The 16,264-nt window shown below is 42.6% G+C and overlaps 1 pseudogene; it reads right to left on the bottom strand.

Moving 5' to 3' along the window:
* Nucleotides 1–323: 323 nt before the first annotated feature.
* Nucleotides 324–16,264, bottom strand: part of LOC117031506 (actin, cytoplasmic 2-like) — a 20,104-nt pseudogene continuing 4,163 nt past the window's right edge.

Here is a 16,264-nt window from a genome sequence, read left to right as displayed (position 1 = left end):
AGATTCTCATCAAGCCATTAGATTTCTCTTGCATAAACATGTTTTCACGTCAGCTACCGAGTGACTGAGCCACGTGTCCTAAGAGTTTAAATCAAAGATAAGTACAGGGTATTAAATATGTATCAAGGGAAGAGTGAACTTGAATACAAGGTCAAAATCAGCAACCAAGTCTACAATCTGGTGCTGATATCAAGGACAAATTTCTTTTCAAAGGCTTATTCTAGTTTTCATGAGGCTAGCATGAGGTATATACATTCACCAGGGCAAATTTATACTTCTGATGAACTCATGCGGCAAACGCTACGCATCTGCTCACAGTTGGTTTAGAAGCATTTGCGGTGGACCGTGGAGGGGCCGACTCGTCATACTCCTGCTTGCAGATTGCATCTGCCCCAAGGTGGAGAGTGAGGCCAGGCCGGAGCCCCATCTACTCCGAGTACCTGGGCTCTGGCGGGGCAATGATCTTGACCTTCATTGTCCTGAGGGCCAGGGCCATCTCCTTCTGCATCCTATTGGCCATGCCTGGGTACATGGTAGTCCCACCAGACAGAACCGGGTTGGCGTACAGATCCTTCTGGAAGTCGACATCACACTTCATAATTGAGTTGAATGTGGTCTCGTGGATGCAGCAGGGCTTACCCAGGAAGGAGGGCTGGAAAAGCGCCATTGGATACCGGAAGCACTTGTTGCCAGTGACGATCACCTGTCCATCCTGCAGCTCGTAGCTCTTCTCCAAGGAGGAGGAGGACGCAGCGGTGTCCATTTCCTGCTTGAAGTCCAGACAGAGTGACACAGCAGAGCTTCTCCTTGATGTCACACAAGATTTCCCACTCGGCCCCGGTGGTGAAGCTGTAGCCACGCTCCGTGAGGATCTTCATAAGATAGTCAGTCAGACCCTGGCCAGCCAGGTCTAGACCTAGGATGGCATGGGGGAGGGCGCACTCCTCGTACATGCGCACGGTGTGGGTGATCCTGTTCCCAGAGTCTGTAACAACACCAGGGGTGCTGCCAGAGGCGTACAGGGACAGCACGGCCTGGACGGCCACATACATACATAGCTGCAATGTTGAAGGCGGCTCGTTGCAGAATGTGTGGTGCCAGATCTTCTCCATGGCGTCCCAGTCGGTGACGACACCGTGCTCGACGCAGTACTTGAGGTCAGGATGCAGCTATTGCTCTGGGACTCCTCACACACGTAGCTGTCCTGCCCCGAGAACACCGTGACGCCCCGGTGTCAGGGGCACCTGACGATGGATGGGAACATGGTCCCGGGGCATCATCCCCAGCAAAGCCAGCTGTGCACGTGCCAGAGCCATTGTCGGGGACGAGCATAGCGATTTTTTTCTGCCTGTGTGATGTGGAGAGGCGGCGAGGGGTCGCTGAGGGCGAAGGGGCGGTGGGAGGAGCTGACAGCAGAGCTGCGAGCGATAGGGGTGGGAGGTAGCTGCAGCGAGTGAGCCCCCCCCGATTTTTTTTTTTTAAAGAAACCGTTCTTTTACTCTTTCTTGCTTAATCCATAAATATGAAATATAAATCCTATTGGAAAAAAAATATTAAAATGTTGAGCTTAAGCTAAGCTTAATAAGAAATAAAGTCTCTAATCATTCATTTGAAGCAAGGGGAGATCTCCTTCGCAAAGAAATAACACTCATCTTGATCCAGGAAATGGGTAAGATTTTGTATTAAGAGAACAGTTTTCCTCCTCCACAATTCACATGGACTGTATGGAGGGTGCGAGAGAGAGCCAGTTCCAGGCTCCACAGTGACTGAGCCTACAAACCCTGTCTGACTCAACCACCCTGAAGGTCCAGCGCATCTATCTAAGCTGGGAAGAGGAAGCCTATTGCCAAATTCCAAAAGAGGTGAGAAACTTCTCAGGTGGCGTTAAACAGATAGTACACAGGGTGGGTGAGGAGGGTGACAACAGGTAAAGGACTTCCAGCCTCTGGGAACATTGGTTATCTGTAAAGATTCAGTTATTAGGGAAAATTAGATCCACATCCCCAAACATAGTCAACCCGAATCTTTTGTGACCTAATTCCTCGTGTGTCATGCTGATCACTGGGGGATACGTGTCTGGGCATCTTTCTGTGGGATGGCACTGGGATCCCAGCTGTCTGGATCTAGATACCCACAGGGGTAGGTGTGTGTGATTTCTTCTGTTTTACAGCACTTGATAAAATTATATTGTCCCATTCTAAATTACCTCCATGGGAGACTACATGCTCAATTCGATAATAATATTATTGCTGAAGTAGTTTGAAATTTCTACAATAGAGCTAACTGCCTTCAAAAGTTTGTTGTCATTTTATCTGTAATGATCCTTTGTATTTTTTGAAGATTTTTACATTATTTGGAATAAGCTAAAAATTATTAAGAGCCAAGTCTGGAGGAAAAACAAAATCAATGACCAAGCTGGGTGATTCAGTTTAGATCAAAAATGAAAATGCAACTATAATAAACTCTATCTTATGGGAGACAAGGAAGGCACAGATAGTTTAAATAATTAGTCAGGTTTTATACAGTCAGGAAGTGTCCAAGCTAAGGATCTTACACCTGCACTCTTAACCACTATGTTCTATTGCTTTCTACGATGTGACTGCCTATCTAACCTATAAAGCATAATGCCAAGCAGACTGTCACAAAAATGTTATGTATTATTACTAACGGAAGTTGATTCAATGTTTACATTTAGGAAATTCCTTTTGCTTAGGAAATACAAAACCTTTTCATAGCAAAAGCAACACAAACTCAGGCAGAAGAAGGGAAAGGACAGTAGAAAGCATAGCTTGCTATTGGTTGCAAGTTTTTGTAGTCTCAATGACTAGACCCCTGTCCAACATGAGCAGCCATATAGGCTAGTGACTGGGTTAAGAAATGGGTTTTGGAATTGGGCATATCTGAATTCAAGCCCTGCCCTCACCACCTACTCCTGGGGTAACTCTGTACAGGTTATGAATTTTCTCTAGAACTTAGTTTCATCATCTCTGAAACAGAGATTAATAATAGCACTTAGTTCCTAGGATTGTTCAGAAGATTAAATATACCAGCATATTGTCTAAGACCTAGAAACACTTGATAAGTGGTAGTTTCTGCTTTCAGTGAATTAATTTACTTTTTGTGGAACCCAGTCCTTTCCTTAGTTTTTTACCCCCACCCAACTATGCCACACAAACAAAAATCCCTACTCACATAATGGTGTTTATGTGTGTCGCAAAGTTGTAGAGAGCAATAGGATTTTGTTCTGTGTTAGTGATTGCGAAGCTGTTACAGTGATGCTATCAGCTAGGAATGCGTCACCACTTGCCTGGGCCCATACTACTTATGAGTCAATGTTATGGCTGGACTTCCCCTTGTGCTTCTTTTTGCAAGGTGCACTTAAGTAAAAATTCATCAGGGAACTTTGAAGAACAAGATTTATTACTCACAGGCCTTGGATGGTATACAGCACACCACAGGGCCACACAGCAAGGCTGTGGGAAAGAGAGAGGGAGTGAGTCCAGACCTAGGGTCAAGGGTGCGGTATCTACAGTTTCATGTGTTCACTCTTTATTGACGAATTTAAAACATAAAAGCAGGGGGTGGCCTGTTAGCTCAGTTGGTTAGAGCGCAGTGCTCATAACACCAAGGTCGCCGGTTCGATCCCCACATGGGCCAGTGAGCTGTGCCCTCCACAACTAGATTGAAAACAAAGACTTGACTTGGAGCTGATGGGTCCTGGAAAAACATACTCTTCCCCAATATTCCCCAATAAAAATTTAAAAACAACAAAAAATATATATAAAAGCGGGAATTAGAGAACAAGAAGAAAAAAGTAGGGTCACTCAAGTGGTCAGTTATCTAGGTTATCCCAGGCTTTCTAAAAGGAGAACTTCATGGGTTTGGGTGGCCTGATTTCTTATAGTTGTTTTACTAGTCAAACAGCTGGCAATATGTTTATTCGAGATGAATGTCTTTGAAATAGATGCCTCGGCAATCAAAAGCTTAATGGCAGGCACTTAACACTACAAATTTCCAACACAGAAACTTAACACTTTAAGAAGGAATATTATATACGCCCCATTCTTAAAAAGATCCTTCTACAATTTCAGGGACCTTGAGCTCCAGTCTATCACTAGATTGCAGAGCCCTTTCTCTGCTCTCTTTTATGCCATCTTTCCACCTCCAAATGTCTGTCTGTTTCTAGTGTGCAAAAGTTTAAGCCTCACTTTCTATCCATAAATGTCTTTTCCAATACAAAAACCACTTTTCTCCCAAAAGGATTTTTTTTTTCTCAGTTGTTGATATAATAACTTTTTTTCACACCCAGTTAGTTACATTTGGTTTATACTTTGCAGTTCTAAATAAGAATTGCATTTGAAAAAATTATTTTCACTACTAAAAATGGGGGAGAAAGTTTCAAAATAACTTTGATGGACCAATCCTAAAAGATGGTAAGGTACATTATGCCTCGGAAACTGTATAGGCAAGTTCAGTTTCCTTGAGAATGCCAAGGAATGCCTGATGTGTTACTCAATTCTGTTTTGTTGAATCATGTATCACATGAACAAATTAGCAAAGGAATAAAAAAGAACACCAAGAATCCGGCTTATCTTTGCAGAGGCTAACAAAATGTGGTACCAGTATACAATATATTTACAGACCAAAAAAAAGTTCTCTAAAGCAGAAGTGACCTCTAATTGCCTCAAACCAGAGGCATGACATTTTTAGAGCGATAAAAGAGCTTTGCTGTCAGCTAATTCAACCCTCTCACTTCACAGATGATAAAACTAGGCCACCATCTAATTAATAACAGCTGAGCCCAGAGTTGAGGTTTCCCAACTCCATTTCCCGTGACATCATGGCTGTCATAGAGTCACTATCAAGACAGGTCCCAGGGAGCATGGGACGAGACCCAAGAACATCTAGAGAGTGCTATGAAAGGGAAATATGAGTGCGGTGGCCAGGGAGAACTTTGTTCAAGCTACTATGCCTTCTGCTATGGGCTGAATGTTTGTGTCCCCCTAAAATTCATTATGTTGGAACCTAACCCCCAAGGGGATGGTATTAGGAGGTGGGACCTATGGGAAATGATTAGGTCATGAGAGTAGAGCCCTTATAAATGGTATTAGCATCCCTATAAAAGAGGCCTCAGAGAGAAAGTTCCTTTGCCCCTTTTTCCATGTGAAGTCACAGCAAAACGATGGCTGTCTAGAAAGTGGGCCCTTACCCACTTTCTGCCAGTACCACGATCTGCCAGCACCACGATCTTGCACTTCCCAGCCTCTAAAACTGTGTTTTAGAAATAAATGTTTATGGTTTATAAGCCGCTCACTCTGTGCTATTTTGTTACAGCAGTTCAAATGGACTAAGGTACCTTCCTTGGCTTCCTTGAGATACATTAACTCATCTATAAAAAGGGGTCTAATCCTTCTCTCAAAGGGCTATTTTGAAGATATTTTTTAAAATGTAAAAATACACATGGGAGTTCTTATCCCACGAGAACTTAGTAGGCACAAAATGAAAGATAGCATCCTCCCTTTTCTCAGTCACACCAGCAAACAAGTTGGAGTTCAGGTCAAATAATGTCAAGTAGGAAAAAGAACAAGTACCAATATGAGAAACAATGAGATATGTGAGCATTTCTGTGGGTACACTTTTTTGGGATTAAGGCAGATGGGGCCTGCCCTTCCTAGTGTCAGCTGGCCAGTGAGCACAGAGAAATGCGTATGAGTGAAGAGCAATCTGTTCCAAGTTCTGCAGGGAGGAATGGCACATGCCAGGCCCAGCCTGGTTTCCAGCCTGCACCACCCTTCCTACTGGCTCCGCACTCATTTCCCAAGGGCAAGATTAGTCCTCTTCCAGTTCCCAGAGCCAATCTTGAACTGGGGCCAGCTGTGCTCACATGACGCCAACTCCACATTTGGCTGTCAGTCTAATCCTGACCTATTGCCCAAGTCTTGATGGCTGGGCTTCTGCTGCCCCACTGGCCTGCTTTCTACTTTTCCTTGGCTTTGTTGTCATTCTGCTGCACACACCTGATAGAAAGCCCCCTACCGTGTCACGTTGGCCCTTCTTGTAGTCAAACATTACAATGGCTTCCTAGTACATAATGGTTTCTCAAAAAGCCAGACCTATGTTACGCATCCTGTCATTTAGCTATGCCTGAATGGTACAAGGCAAGAAACTGCAGTCCTATCAGGTTCCTTCCTGGGATCTTTGAAAACTTGATGAGAGACAGAAAGTGGTAAGAGCTGAGTCACCTCTGGCAATGTTCAGAAGAGAAGCCCACAAGCTCTTCCTGTTCTGAAGGTCTGACCCTGTGACCACCCTCCCTGAGACTTGGCTGTTCAGCTCTGCCTTCTGTAGTGAGTTTCCACAATAAATCTCATTTTTGCTTAGGTGATAGCTCTGCTTCTGGTGCTTGAGCCCATATGAACCTTATTCAGTACAGATCTCAACTGCTGACTACTTATCTGAACTCAGTGTGCCTTGCTCTCAATCCAGGACCTCTCTTTCAGTCTACTCACCCCGCTAGGCCAAACCTTAAATCATAACAATGCACACTAGTACTTAACATTGATATTTGTCTCAGCTTCTCCATAGGATCACAATTTTGGAATTTACTCCAGTAACAGCAATTTATTTGGTCATATTTGTTTATTCATCCATACACCCTTCCTTCCATATTTAGTGTCTATGGCACACTAGACACTGTCCATGGTCCTAGGGTTACAAAAACATACCAGACAGCATCTCTGCTTTTCAACCTCATAGACCAGTGACGGTAACTGCTATATCAATAAATAATCAGTACAAAGGAGCTAAGCACTATAATGGAGGCACAAATATGGGTCATTGAGAGCACAGAGGTGGGAACAAATGACTGTTTTCATAAAGGGAACCAGGAGGTCTTCACTAGGTAGCTAATGTTTAAAATGAGTACTGGAGAATGAGAATGAGTTCACTGAGAGAATAAGGGTAGCACCGCTTTAAGAAAACACTGCAAGCATGGCAAATTTCTTGACTATTCAACCTTGCAACCCCATTTCTGGGATTTCTCCTACACACATGTAACAAATGACTTATGTATACAGCATTGGCAAGAGTAAGAGATGAAAAACAACCCACATGTAAATTAGTGAGCACCGGTTAGATAAAAATAATGTATCATCTTAATGGAAGACCATGAAACTATAACAAAGAATGAGAAAGCTTATTTATCAGTATGAAAGATCTTTAAGACACAATGCTAAGTTTAAAAAAAGCAACTTTGGAGCAATACTGCCTTTTGCTTTAAATGGGATAAAATGAGAATACATATTCATATTTGTTCATGTTTACATTAAAAAGCTAGTTATATACATCTTAACATGGTGAGAACTGAAAAGACAGTGAAAGTAGTGAGAGTGGATCTTTCACTGAACACTTATATCTTGTGTTTTTTAATTAAAATATTATCTATTCAAAAATATAAATAAGCTTTCAAAGAATACATTGCAAGAAAACAGCAAGTTAGGGGACTCAGAAGACAACACTTTTTTTTTCCACTGCTCTGAGTGAGAAATTTTCTGTCAAAAGGCAATAAGGAGAGAATGTTTCATTTCACCTCCCTCTTACGTAATAGCTAACTGCTCACAGCAATTTCAAAATATGAGAATAGGCACGTTTAAAAACACAGACATGGTGGTGAATACACAATGTAATATACAGCTGATGTATTCCAGAATTGTACGCTTGAAACCTATGTAACTTTACTAACCATTGTCACCCCAATATATTTTAATTAAAAAAAAGCACAGACATGAGTGGTGATTCATGGCTAGTACACAAGCAAAATATTGTTGGCAGGGAAACCTAACATACAGATTTGGAAGCAGAATTTTTTATTCCTTCTCATATGGGTCTATTCATTCAATTTAAACAACATTCCTTCAGCCTTATTTTTGAAAGGATGCAGAGGCTTTTCATTTTTAAAACACTAGAAAAATAAAACAAATAAAACTGAATGTCATCTTAAATAATACCCTTATGTCAACTTAAAAATAAAAAAATATCTACAGTAGTTTTGAACTTGTGAGGAATACAAGATACAAGACTGAAAAGTCTGGACTTTCCCAGGTAATGGGCCAGTGAATGTCATGAGACAGGAATTTTATGTTTTTGGGTATTTTTCCCCCATCCTTCCATGCTTCAGTGTACTCTTTTTTAAAAAAACAATAGTCCCCTTTCAGACATTCCATGCCATCTGATTATTATAAAATCCATTCACTCAAATGAAAGAAGATATAACTAAATAAAATCAGTCTCATTCAAATGAGTGTCCTTGGACATTTACCATTACCCGAGAGTTCAGTCCTCAGTTGAATAGTTTAAAAACTTTCTGTTTTCAATTCACCAAAGGATGACCAGATTTTGGGAGGGGGTGGGAGGGACTGGGTCATTCTACCAAAACTCAGAAGAATCTTGTTTTCTGTAGACAGCTGTTGTTTCTGTCTGCCCCTTACCACCTTCCTTCCTTTGGAGAACTGTTCTTCTCTCATCCACTCGCCGACTCTGATGCTGATTCTGATGGAGCTGGCCGTCAATCACCTAACTAATCATGTGGCAACAGGGTGATCTAGATCTGGCCAAACACAGTAACTATTCTTCTCGTCCCATTCATTGGTTCAAAGGAATAGGACACTACGTAATGGGCCTGTGTTCCCAGCTGGGTTAATCATCCTTTTGGGTTGTTGCTACTTGGAGCCAGATGAAAAGGTGTTGTGCCTTTCTGATCACAAAAGCTGAAAAGACATGAATATGAGACAGCTAGCAGCCCTAGAAATTATATGTGCATATTAAAAAGTTTGGAAGGCTACTCAAAATGTTTTTAAAATCATTTTATGGTGTTGGCATTATGAGTGATTTTTAAAAATCACTGTAATTTAGTGCTATCATTTTGATTTTTCAACTTCAATCAAACAAACAAATGTAGACCGACTAAACTTTAGAGGTAGTCAAGTATACAGGACAACTTTGGCCAGAAGGGTACAAAGTGGAGTGGGAAACACTTCATAGAACTGAGGGATGTTAGTTGAGCCTTGAATCATCTGGATGAACAGAGAAATACAGTGACCACATTTTGTACAGAAAAGCAGGCAAGGTCAACTTGTCCGGAGCGTGGAGAAGTGTCAGCCAACAGTTACAAGGGCCAAAGACATTCTTATCTGAGTCTTGCGACAGACGGAGAAGAGGGACCATCACTAAGCTGAGGTAAGGGGTACTAGAAAAGGAGCCCCTCTGAGGTAGAGAAGGGGAGAGGAGGACGAGTGAGGGAGCCTTTCAACAGAAGTAGGTGCACTAGACATATACATGCCTCACTGCCTTCTGTCTACGTAAACAAACTCTGTGTGAGCCCCTACACCACACAGCAGCTCATCTCCATGGCCACAACTGGTTAGACCAACAGTGGAGATAGAACAGGGCCATCTGAACGTTGACGAATGGCCTAGCATGGCCTGGTATACAGGACTTTTCCCAAACAGGGAAAACTGGGCCAATCCTCTCCACTCTTTTTCTGCCTCTGGCTTTTGCTCTTTCTCAGTAGATTCAAAGGGAAATTTCTTGTAGCTCCATGAACTGTTCTGAAAGGTTATAAAGTATATTGTAGTTCAGGGTTGCCAAATAAAATACAGGACAGTTAAATTTGAATTTTAGATAAATGACAACAACATTTTTTAGTATAAGTATGTCCTAGGTAGTGCATGGGATAGACTTATATGAAAAAGTTGTTTGTTCATTATTTATTTCTGAAATTCAGTTTTGACTGGATGGTCCTGTGCTTTTCATTTGCTACATCTGGCAACCCTGTCAGGAGCCCTTCTGCTGCAGCATGAGCATATGAAGTCTGTGAGGCTAAAGCAGTACGGGCCTCTCCTTTTCTGCCCCTGGTTCTGCAGGTGTGTCTCCTGTCCCTTCTTTGCTGGAGCCGCATTAAGCAATTGGAAAGCACTGTTCCTCCCGGGTATCTCTGCTGCTTAATCTTCCCTGAGCAGAACATACTGTACTATGAATGAGGTCCAGACGTTTATTGCCACAGGGTCAGGCTGAAACTATGTTGGACTTTATTCTACTACACACCAGAGAAAGCCTTCCAGACTGTCTTCAAAGAAAGGAGTATAATTATAATGTCAACCTCCTTCTTCAACCCTTCTCCAGCCAAAGTAGCCTCTCTTTGAAGCCCCGCGTCAGCTGGCCCCATGCCACCCTCTTCCTTGGGAACCCCTTGCCCTCCCTGTAAGAAGAAGACATCCTCCCCCTGTCTTTTGCAGGGACTTGCAAATTGGAGCACTGGAGAGGCTGTACTTTGCTTAGTCACTGCTGACTTTGGGAGAGTGGGTAATCCCTAGTATTAGATGCACTTGACATTCTCACATATGTACCTAAAAAGCAAGGCACACCCTCCAAGGTGAGTAGGTTGTTCTCAGCTACAATGTCTAATTACATACAAGGAAAGAATATTCTTCCTGAAAATGGCATTAATTTGACAAGCTGCAAAAGAGTAATTGTATTAAGAAGGAACTACTTTTCTTTTTCTGGGCCTAGTTTACATACTTGGCTCTCTTCACCATCCTAGAGAATGATGCCAGCTCTGATTAGATTCTTTATTAGAAATCTCCTCCCTTTTCTCAGCCTAGCTAGAAGGGGAGATTCCCCCCCCACACACACACGCACAATATAGCAGTGTACATAAGGAGGCAATGACAACCACCTGACAGAAAGGAAAGGAATAAAACCCAAAAAGTCATGAAAGAAAATATAGTGTTCTTAGTATCAGTTCCTACGAACCCTTTAGTTCATGTTTTGGATGTCCACGAAACGTCTCTGTATCCTTATAGAAAAAAGCATAACAAGCACTTTCATCATTGTCTGGTACTCGGGCCTGGCTAATTAGGACAGGGGACTAGCAGCCCTGAGTGTGAGAACCTGATAGAGGAGGTGGTGGGGATGCAGGCTCTGGATTGGTCGGTTTACATTTAAAAGACCCTTTCAAAGGAGAGTCCCTTACTATCTCTAGGAATTGGCTAGTCCTGGGAGGGGCAGTCTCTCCAGAGTCAGCAAGGTCCCAGATGTCAAAGTATCAGAAACACATGGCTAATTCAGTAGTATTGGATGATGACCCAAAGCATAAAATAATACCCATGAGTCCATACTGATATAAATAAAAGATTGAATATTTAAATAAATGGAGAAGAGACAAATCTCCCTATAGAATTCCAAATAGTTTTTGTAAGCACTCCTCACTCTAGGAGATGGAGTCTCCTCTCTAGAGTATGCGCTGTGCTTACTTCCAAAGAGGAGAGGGGAGCTTTCCGAGGGGTGACAAGGTAATTGTACCGTGGGAAGGTGATTTTCTTCCAAGATGAGGGTAGAATCTTCTGTCAGAGAGTATTTCATTATCTGATCCCACAGCTTCTAGCCGTCACTCCTTTTATACCACTTCCAGGATCTAGTCCACTTACATTAGTAAACGTGTCTCATAGAGGTACCAGGATAACAAGCAGATACAAGAATGGTTGGCTGCAGAATCTTAGGATGTTGCCAGCCTCATCGCATGGGAGTCAGACAATGTGCTGGTCCAGGCCACCCACCCCAAACATGACAGCTTCTCCCACATCTCTCTAAGTCCACCCATCTCTCTAAGTCTGTAACCCAAAGGGGGCAGAACATTTTCTGATATTTTTCCTCTGTATCTGCCAGTAGACTTTCTCACTCTCTTTGCTAATCCAGGATTTAAAACACCTTACAATAAATTTGGCATTGTCCGTGGAGAAAGCTAATCAGCTAATTTTTACATATTGGTGGAACTGGGCTGGTGGTGATGGAAGAACAAGGAACAGTAGAGGTTTCCTAAAGCAATTAGTTGGGGGCAGTTTAGAGAATAAAAAGAAAGTGATTATGCAAATATAGATCTATTAACAGTTATTCAACCTTGAAAAGGATCATTACTTAGAATGGAAGAGGACACTAGATTCAGGTTTTCCACCTCAGTTGTTAAAATTACTTACAATTAATGTCAGCCCTCTGAATGGTTATAAATATTACTGCTCACTAAATGGTTATTATTATTCTGCCAACTGCCTTTATGACTCAGAGCACTTGAGCTGTCTTTCCTGTTCACACCATTCCCTTTCTGTCCTTCTCTACTCCTTTCTTTGGCAGAGAGAAACCCCCACGTGGTCCCCTGGCTTCAGGAAAACAATTCTTCACCTGAACAAGCAATCCTTTGAAGCAGAGAATCCAGGAACAATACCAAGCAAAAGACTTTCTCCTTTATCTTCAAGGAGTCCCAAACCTTTTTGCTGAGAAGAGCTGTCTAGTTCTTATTATCCTAAAACCTCGCAATGTCTAAGGGGTGGGTGAGGATTGGGCATTTGCCCTACTCTCTTCTCACTAGAAATGCCAAAGAGAGTTAGCTGTGCCAGCAGCTGTTTCACTGTTGTTCCTGCAGAGCCTTTCTTTGAACCTGGTAGGAATGCCTGCCCCAAAGAGAAGGAAGGAAAGAAAGATCAAGCACATGTGATTGCCACTTAAATTTAGACTTGAGGTATGCCCCCCCTATAATTGTGTGTTAAGGGTAAACAACTGAAATATCAAATTGACTTAGAATATGGTCACAAGAAGTGCAGTTTTGGCAATTCATCAATAGAGAATTATGCTCAGTTGAGGTGATGGTTGGATCGCAAGAGCATTTATTTTTTAATTTAGAGACTTTTTTTCAGATAAAGTTCACCAGTGCTTTGAAACACAAACAACTCTCAACCAAAAGAATCCTTGGATGGATGATAGATAGATCATTTATATATATACAGAGGGTGCCAAAAAAATGTATACACATTTTAAGAAAGGAAAAAAACTATTAAAATTGTAATAATATATACAAAAGATGAATACAAGTCACATTTGACTTCTGTAATTACAAGAGGCGCTCAAAGTGGTTACCATCAGCATCCATCCAGACACTTCTGATTATGGCGTACTGCTTGAGCATAGATAACATCTCTTAAAATGCGTGTGTGTGTGTGTGTGTATAGTGTGTGTGTGTCACAAAGGTGAAAGCAAAGGAAAGGAGATAAGTCTGCCTGCTCCTGAGACAGGTTAGTTAACATGTTGTTAGGTAGACAGGAAGGTCCCTAGTAGAATAAACAAAAGATAGCCATATCCTAAAACTCTAGGTTCTGAAGTAGCTCATTCACTCCAGGACAAAATGTAACGGTGCTCTGAGTTTAATAAGTTATCTTGTAAATCCTTTTTGGCCTGGACAAACCAAACAGAACAGATCTGACAGCTAGGAGTGGGTTATTTTGCTAATCCCTTCAGGATGGGCAAACACAGAACAAACCTGATAGACGAATTCCATTAAAAGGCACCAGTTCCCTTCTCCAAGCACGCAAGGAAAGATAAAAAAATAAGAGCCTTTTTGCCCCATGTTGGGCACCCCAGTCAGGGACCCCTGTCTTGTCCCGAGAGCTGTGACTCTTTGCTTTTAATAAACTATCCTCTCTTACAACTCCTTGCCTCTCCTTGGTCTGTGCTTCCATTCTTCGGTTTCACGAGACACGATCCCGGCACTCACAGAAATTTCCTTCATCACTCCCCCATGTCTCTCTTTGATTATCCATATTTTTCCCAAACAAGGTGGCAACACCTCAAGGCAACAGTGTCCCCAAGTGATGTCTGGGAACTGCTACTCAACGAGACGGGACCAAGAGAGAGTTAAAAACAGGTGATCAGAAGAATGAAGATGCTTCTCAATATGAAGAGCCCGTGCTGACCAAGCTCATAGTTCAAAGGTGATCCTTAATGGGTACACTAGCATTTAATGCTCTCAACCAGTCATTTTTGGAAACACTGCTCTTCACGTATATGAATCTTCGTGCCTCTTTGTTATGATCACACGTAATTCTCGCTGCTATCCCAGCAGACTCTTCTTTCTAAGATGTATCACTATGCACTGTGCTAGCTTAAGCCCCAGGTCTTTGCTCCATAGAGTCTCTCTGGGTATTGCATCTTCCATGCTCTCTTTTAGGCAACTTTTATGTCCTCTGTCCTCGAATTCTGAGAAAGGAGGCCTTGGGGCAGTGACAGAATTACTTTAGAAAACAAAACAAAGTGAAAGAGGTTCACATGTGGGATTACATAAATTGGCTGCTGGATGGATTTCACAGATACAATAGATCAGAGATCACAAACGGGTGGGCTACATGCCAGGTGTCTGTGTGTAATGAATACTGTTTTTACATTTTATATGAATTGTTAAAAGATAAACTGAGGCGTATTTAAACATTTAAGTGTTTATTTGAGCAAAAACTGATTCCAATTGCACTGCGACAAAACAGAAGTGTCGGGATGCTCCACCACAGGAGCTGGGGAGAAATGTTAATAGAGAAAAGGTGGAAGCAAAGCAAGGACATTATTGATTTGCTATAGCTTAAAGCCTACTTGGCTCTTTGTGATGGGTTGTCCTTAACACTTTCAGTTCATAACTCTGAGGCATTTTTACAGGTTTAGATTTGGGTTTGCTGAAGTAGGCTGCCTCACATTAGAACCAACTCAGTTTAATGGCCTCCTTGTGTAAGTAATTTAACAAAATTAATTGCCCACATTTAAGATTTCATGTTAAACAAACAAACAAACAAACAACAAAATGTCTGACTTCTCTGGCAGACAAAGCCTGCATTCCCACATGGTAGCCAGTATAGGTCTGCAGGCAGACGCTGGTACTCCTGTTTCCCACAGTTCCCACCTGCAGGCCAAGTTTTATCACCTGCTAGCCTATGTAAGCATCTCAGGTGAGAAAAGAGCTCGTGTCTCTCTCTTCCTACTCCCCAATTCATAGCCGTTTCTTTGATAAGCAGAGTTGGGAAGCCAACAGCCAGGTAACATTTCATAATCTTGGTTTGTGTCACTACTCAGATTTTCTACTGTAAACCTTTCTTGCTACCTCAACCCAGTGGTTGGTTCCAATATCCACAATTGGGAAATCTTAGGGGGTTTTTCTCCTTCAAGAATCATACCGATTTTCCAGTCAAGATGGCGGAGTAGCTAAATGCTGTGCTCACCTCCTCTCAGGACCACATCAATTACAACTAAACCATTACTGAGAATCGCCTGAAGTCTAGCTGAACTGAACCCCTGCAACTACCGACATACTGAAGAAGCCACCTCAAGACTGGTAGGAGGGGCAGAGACGCAGGACAGGCTGGTCCCACACCCAGGTGTGACCATTAAAATTGGAAGAGATATCTCCGCTGCAGAGGTGCCCCTCTGAGGAGTGAAGAATCCCAGCCCCTCCCCCACCCAAGATTTCAGTGCTGGGGAGAGAAGTCCCCATAACTTCTGGCTGTGAAAACCAGCAGAGATTGTAACTGAGTGAAACAGAGAGAGGCTACACTTTCATGCACTCCTCTTAAAGAGCCCACGCATGGACTTACTTGCTGATGAACTCACTTGCCCTGAGCTCCAGCACTGGGGCAGCAGCTCCAAAGGCGCCAGGGACATAAAGGGAGGAACTGAATTGTCTGGCTCAGAGTGAGGGATGGTGGGGCAGCTTTCGCTCTGAAAAGAGGGATGGAGGAGCTGGTGGAAATCATCATTTCTTTGTTGAGCCCTCCCCACTCCCTGCATGCAGACCTAGGCAGATGCCGAATCTGAGTCTCCATCAAATTGGCTATCACCTTTTGTCTGCCCTGCCCTATTGATTCCCTGAGACCATGCCCCACCCAACTTTCAGGCACATCCAAGCCGCTTCCAGTGGCTTTTCCATATAAATGGCCTGCTTTGGCTAATGCTGCGGACTTTCCTAAAGTCTCTCAATGGTTCACAAAACCCAAACAAGCAGCATCTGGCTTTGTCCTGTCCTGTACCTCTGTCTGAGCAGCCCTAATCCCAACAAAAAGGACCCAGTAATCCTACTTCTGGGTAATTATCTGAAGAAACCCAAAACATTACTTTGAGGGTACATGCTGAGTGAAGTATGTCAGAGAGCAAAAGACAGATGCAACGTGATTTCGCTTATAAGTGGAATCTAGAGAACAAAATAAACAAACAAAACAGAAACAAACTCATAGATACAGAGAACATTTTGATGGTTGCCAGACAGGAGGGGGATTAAGAATGGGTGAAAAAGAGGAAGGAATTAAGAAGTACAAATTGGGGGCAGCAGGATAGCTCAGTTGGGTAGAGCGCGAGCTCTCAACAACAAGGTTGTTGGTTCAATTCCCACAGGGGATGGTGGGCTGCG

The sequence above is a fragment of the Rhinolophus ferrumequinum genome, chromosome 12, assembly GCF_004115265.2.
Source record: "Rhinolophus ferrumequinum isolate MPI-CBG mRhiFer1 chromosome 12, mRhiFer1_v1.p, whole genome shotgun sequence".
Lineage (NCBI taxonomy): Eukaryota > Metazoa > Chordata > Mammalia > Chiroptera > Rhinolophidae > Rhinolophus > Rhinolophus ferrumequinum.
This window is presented reverse-complemented; position numbering and strand designations above follow the sequence as displayed.